This window comes from Condylura cristata, unplaced genomic scaffold, assembly GCF_000260355.1.
Source record: "Condylura cristata isolate star-nosed mole 26May11 unplaced genomic scaffold, ConCri1.0 scaffold00023, whole genome shotgun sequence".
In the NCBI taxonomy this organism is placed as follows: domain Eukaryota; kingdom Metazoa; phylum Chordata; class Mammalia; order Eulipotyphla; family Talpidae; genus Condylura; species Condylura cristata.
In genome coordinates this window covers 22,977,641-22,984,277 of record NW_004567124.1, presented here as the reverse complement: position 1 = coordinate 22,984,277, position 6,637 = coordinate 22,977,641, and positions in this window count along the sequence as shown.

Sequence of the window (6,637 nt, the reverse complement as noted above, 5' to 3'; positions counted from 1 at the left end):
GGGTTATTTGGTATGAGAGAATTAGATTTGGAACTCTGTATCATCTCTGTGAGACAAAAAAGATGATGGCAGATACATTTTTTCCCCTAAAGTATAGAAAGAGACAGAGTCTACAAGTATCTGAAGGTAAAAAGATTGAAGATAATTACATGGTTGAGGTCTTAAACAAAGCTTTAAAGAAGCTTGACTGACAGAAATAATGTATTTGGAGTAGTTTTTAGTGAACAGAATCAATGTAATATCCCTCATTTTCTCCCAAGGAAGTTTTTTGCCCTTTTCAAAGGTAAATATATAATAGAAATTTTAATTACGTACCCTAAATAGATCATTAATTATTGGTAAGCAGACTAAATGTTTAATTAGAAGACCATTATTGGCAGTTTAGGTTTTAAAAAATTATATGCTGCTTATTAAAAAAATTAAATATAGGGTCCACCCTGGTGGCCCAACAGGTTAAAGCACAGCACTATGAAGCTATCACAGCCACTGCAGTATGAGTTCGATTCCTGGCCATGGAGGGTAACTCATATGGTGTGGCAGACCTCTCCTGATCCATCTGCTGCTCCCCTCAGCAGTGTATTTCAGTCAATCTGCTTGTTCTGCTCCTCACTCTGACTCTGGTGAATCCTCTCAACCCCCTGCACCTCTAGCCTGTACCCCAGTTCTGTATGTATAAATAAATCTTTTTAAAAATTAAATATAAAGATGTTGAAAAAATACATTTGATACAAACACGTACATATACATATATGTATAGAGATAGAATATAACGATCTTAAAATGTTAAAAGTAAAAGAATAGAAAATTCTATAACATGCAAACACTAGTCAAAACAAAGGCATTAGAGATAAAGAGGGAAGACTTGGCATTTAAGAATGTGTTGACCAAGAAAATATACAACTCTAATTTTGTACTCACTTAATAACTTAGCCTCAAATTGTATAAAGCAAGTGTTTATGGAACTAAATAGAAAAAATAAACACAGAATCACAGTGAGAGATTTTGAAGTTTTCAAAATACCTCTTTTAATGATTTATAGAAAGTGAATCAAATCATTAAGAATATAAATTTGGGAGCCCTCCCTAGTGATGCAGCGGGTTAAAGCACAGCACTAAGAAGCTTAAGCCGCTTCTGCATGAGTTCGATCCTGCCTGCCCTGGAGGTGACCCCACACTGCACAGCAGACCTCTCCTGACCCGCCTGCTGCTCCCCTCAGCAGTGTACCTCACCAACGTACTTCCTCTATCTGCCTGTTCTGCTCCCCACTGTCTCTGGTGAATCCTCTCATCCTCCATATCTCTGGCCTGTACCCAGATCGGTATGAATAAATAAATCTTTAAAAAAAAAAAAGAATATAGATTTGTATATACACGTTAACTTGACTTTACTGACATATAGAACATCAGATCCAACAAATGTAATTGTTAGTTATTTTTAAATGCATACAAAATATCTTATCCAAATTGTCTTGCATAATAACAGCTGCATTAAAATTACCATTAACTGTAAACTTAAAATAGCAATTTATTATTTTCTCTCAAGGTTTTATGGGTCAATTGGGCATAGCTTTGTGGTTTTACCTGAGGTCTTCTATGTGACTACAAACTAGAAACATCTTAAGAATTCATTAGTCTATCTAAGATGTTCCTTTAGTCACATGTCCTGGCACCACGGTGTTCCTTGGTTTTCCTCTTCTCAAGACATGTCATCCTTCAGAGTCTCCACACGGCTTACATCTTTCACAGCATGGTGGCCTCAGGGTAGTCACACAATCTTGCATGGCAGCTATTAATTAGCCAAGAAGTTGGAAGCAAAAGCTAGTCAGGTAAGTTCTTTTCTCTTGATTAGTTAAAGGTTCTTCCTAGATTTCAGGGATGGAAACACAGACGCCACTCTTGATGGGGAAATGGAAAAAATCATATAGCTAAAGAGCATGTAGCATTGGAAATCCTGTTATGGCCACCTCTGGAAAATGTTCAAAGTATGTGCTCTGATCATAAAGAAAGAATTCTATAAAAAGTAGTAGCCAGCACGGGGATTACAACTGAGATTAAAAATAAAAAAAAGTACAAAATGATGTAAAAATAAACTGTTATATTATTTTAAAAAAAAAAGTAGTAGCCAGAAAATCCTCTTATCTGAGTATTAGAAGATATAATTCTAGATAACCCATACATCAATAAAGAAAAAAAATGAAATTATAAGATACTTGAAATTAAATGAGAATAAAATTCAAAAGTTGTAAGATGCAGTAAAAGCCAAGTTTTTAGGAAATTGTGTAGTGTTAAATACATAGGTTAGATAAAAGTAGAGGCTAAAAATAAATGCACTAAGCATTCACCTCAACAAACTAGAAATAAATCTCCAAAAGGCCCACACAGAAAATAAAAGGAGAAATTAATGAAATAAGATGCAAACATAAAAGAACAGAACACCAAAACAGGAAGTTGTTTCTTTAAAAAGACTCATAAAATTGATACATTTCTGGCAAGGCTAGCTAAGAAAAGTGAAGGAAACACATATAAACAATTTCAGAGTTCTAGGAAGAGATCATTAAAATACCTTATGAGAGGCCCTCCCTGGTGGTGCAGCCGGTTAAAGCACAGCACTAACAAGCTAAAACCACTTCCCATGAGTTCCATCTCAGCCTGACGAGATCCATATGGCGCAGCAGACCTCTCCTGACCCACCAGCTGCTCCCCTCAGCAGTGTACTTCGTTGATCTGCCTGTTATGCTCCCCACTCTTTCTCTGGTGAACCCTCTCACCGCCCCTGCACCTCTGGCCTGTACCCCAGCTCTGTATGCATAAATAAATCAATCTTAAATAAAAAAAAAACCTTATGAGAAAATTTTGACCAAATTCATTCTATTAAATTTGAAGGTTTAAATAATCTGTTGAAATTAAATTATTGGAGATGCATTTTATTAAAATTGATACCAAAAAAAAAAAACAAAAAAGAACCTCAATATTCCCATAACTACAAAAAGTAATGAATTTCTAACTAGTGTTGTAATCTGTGTAACCTGTTTCTGCATTTGAGAAATGAAGGTCAGAAATTAATGCCTGTAAAAAATGCTTTGCACAGGGCCTAAGAGTTGTCACATGCTCAAGGTATGTTAGTCGTTACTAGTATCCTGACAGCTCTGGGTATGTGTCCATGAATGCAAACTGTATGTTCTTCAGGCACACTTGCATGCCTCTTTTCAGAGTTGTAAAAGGTCCAGATCTATCTTTTCTCTGAAGTGAAAGTGCTCAGGGACAATAAATGCATCTGTAATGAAAAGTAACACCGAAAGTAAATCAGTCTTGTCCTTAAATCAGATTTTCTCTCTGCTTTTCTTTTGTCCTTGTGCCCCAATACCATTCTTAGAATTTTTCCTACTATTGTGGGTGCAATGTTTGTTAACTTTACATTCTTACCTACACATGGCCAGGCATGATGTTAGTGGGTATGAAAAGGCTATCACAACTGGCCATGTACACTGCTACCCTGCCAATCAGTTTCCTTTCTCCTTCCATCTCCTTCCCCAGGACCCATTTCTCAGGCTCAAGTCTGAGCTCTTGTTGTGCCTACTCTTATGATTGCGGGGTATGCAGTACTGGTTAGCCAGAATGTTGCTCATGTGTCCTTTCTCATGGAAAGTTCTTTTCTGCTTAGCTGCACTTTTTTTTTTCTTTTAAAGATTTATTATTTATGCATACAGAACTAGGGTACAGGCCAGAGATGCGGAGGGTGAGAGGATTCACCAGGGACAGAGCGGGAAGCTGAACAGACAGATCAACTAAGTACACTGCTGAGGGGAGCAGTGGGCAGTCAGGAGAGGTCTGCCAGGCCATGTGGATCTCCTCCAGGGCAGGCGGGGATCGAACTCATGCAGAAGTGGCTTAAGCTTCTTAGTGCTGTGCTTTAACACACTGCGCCATCAGGGAGGGCCTTAGCTGCACTTTTCTTGTCCCTTCTCTGTCACTCTGGGGCTCTGCTTACATCTGATTATGTAGCATTCTTTAGGATAGTCCCCCTTCCTCAATCAGAGGGCTCTTCTTTCTTCAGTTCCTGCCTTTGCCACTGGAGTGTGTGACACAGATCTACTTCACCTCTCCCTCCCGGAATTTACAACTTGATTCTGTCATGCTCTTTTTCATGGCATTAACTTCTTAGCAAGGGTGTCTGCTAGTTGTGGTGCCCTCACGCCTTTAATGGGGTTTGTTCCTCCGCCACACTGCTGTGATTTCCTCCACCATGTTCTGATCTTTGTATTTCCTTTCCCTAAGTAGTGTCCACCAAATTTAAGTGCACAGAGGCTCTGTCCTTGATAAACAGCACCAAGAAGCAGTTATGGCCCACTGCCACCAGAATATTTTTGTGATAAAGATGAGAGCAGCAGCAGCAATGTTTCAGAGGCCAAAGTTTCCACACCATCTTCTGACAAGATGGATTACTATTGGCACACAGTACTGTCATGGCTGCACCCTGGGCATGTGGCTGCTGCTGGACTCAAACATCAGCTTCCCAAAAGGCATCCTGGCACCCCACCAGGTGAGTGTCAGTACTCCTCTACTCCCTTGCTATTGGTTGTGAAGATCTAGCACATGAAGGTGCAGTAGTCTTCGACCAGGACTGTATTGTTGTGGAGCAAGTGGGCTGGTCCTGGTCTGCTTGGACACCCACAAATATTCTCCTATTCTAAAAAGCAGATGGAGATGAAGTAGGAGCCACTGCACATAGAAAACTACTTCTGGGGAGCTCAGTACATAGTGGGGAGCACCATCGATCTGCAGGATGATAAACATGAGTCCATATGTAGTGTCCTCACCTAGGTATTGCCATCTACGCAACATGTCACGATGTGGTTACTTTCAGATGTTGAGTTGATGTCTGTCACCTGCCCCCTGTGCTCCTTGAATTAGAAAGCTTGGCCCACTTGGCCTGTCTTTTCTCATTGATGTGGCCCTTATGGTCATTGGAGCAGATATGATATGGGTATGGTCTGGTCCTTATTTTAGTCAAGGAGACTCGTGAGGTCCACCAAGAAGCTGCAGTAGAACAGGGCCATTGGGCATTTCTGAGTTCCTAGGTCTCAGATTCTGGGCAGCTGATGAGCACAATTGGCTCTGGTCTGGCACAGAGTTGCAGCCATTTCCTCGGGAAATTATTCCTAAATTATATATAGAAATTCTTTTCTATTATTTTGATTTTCCTTATTGGGAATCCATTATGCAATATGGGGTCTCCTGCCTATCTTCCATATTTATAATTTTCTCTCTAATCCTTTCAGATTTGTTAATTTCCATTTCATTTTGCTTACTTTCCAAAATCCTGTCCTCCATGTGTTTTTACTCCTTTGTGAAACTTCCAATTTTGGTTTCATTTTCTCAGATAGTTCTATTTTATTCCACTTTTCTGTCTGGTGTCTTCCAGCTCACGTTTCATTTCTTTCTAAATTTACCATTGTTCCCCTGAATTTTTTCATCTCAGCTTTATTTAAGCAATCTTTTTCTTTCTTTCTTTCTTTTTTTTAACATGTGTAAGCTATTGTCTTTTTTAAGATTTATTTATTTATGCATACAAGAACTGGGGTATAGGCCAGAGCTGCGGGGCAGTGAAAGGATTCACCAGACACAGAGTGAGAAGCAGAAAAGGCAGATTGTGGAGAGTAGCAGCAGGCAAGACAGGAAAGGTCTGCTGTGCCAGGATCAAACTTGAGCTGCAGTGGCTGTAGATAGCTTCATAGTGCTGCACTTTAACCCCTTGCACCACCAGGGAGGGCCCTAAACTATTTTCTTAAGAAGACAAACAAATATGGAATTTTCCTTTAGAGATACCAGTTTTTTTTTTTTCATTTATAGAAAAGTTACAAATATGATACAAAGAACTTTATTTCCTAATCACCAAACATAAACTGTCAATATGAGGTCCCATCAAAATTAGTAAATTAACATTAATGTATACTGTTACTTTCCACTAACCCTCAGACTCTAATCAAGTTTTACCAATTGCCCTAATAATGTCCTTTATAGCAAATGGGTCCAATTCAGTATCATGTGTTGCATCTAATTGTCAAGACTCTCAAGTTTCCTTCATTCTGAAATAGCTCCTCAGGCTTTCTTTAACTTCCATGACACTGACATGTTTCAAGATTACAGACCAACTATTAATAGGATGTCCTTCAGTTTGGGGCTTTCTTATAAGTAGATTCAGTTTCTACATTTTGAGGGCAAGAATTTTTCAGTAATAATGCTCGTTTCTTTTCATTGATCTAACAGGTGTTACATGACTGCTGATGGTATTGTTTGGTCAAAGTTCCTCCATTGAAAAGTTATTTTTTTCTGTGTACTTAATAAACATTTGGTGGGAAGATGCTGTGGATTATGCAACTACTCATTAATTAACTTTAATCAGTGTGGACTTGTGGTTTTCTGTTTATTCAATGGGTTATGCCAGGTTAGTATTACTTATATTTAAATAATACCAAACTGTTTGCAGTAGCAACTTCTGCAAGCTGGCAAAGTGTCCATTGCTCTGCCCTATCATTCTTGGAGTATTTTACTTCCTGGCACAATAAGCTGTGCCAGGTTCTTCTTGAACTTTCCCTGTCCCAGCTCTGTATATTTGCTACTTATCTGCTGAATTAATG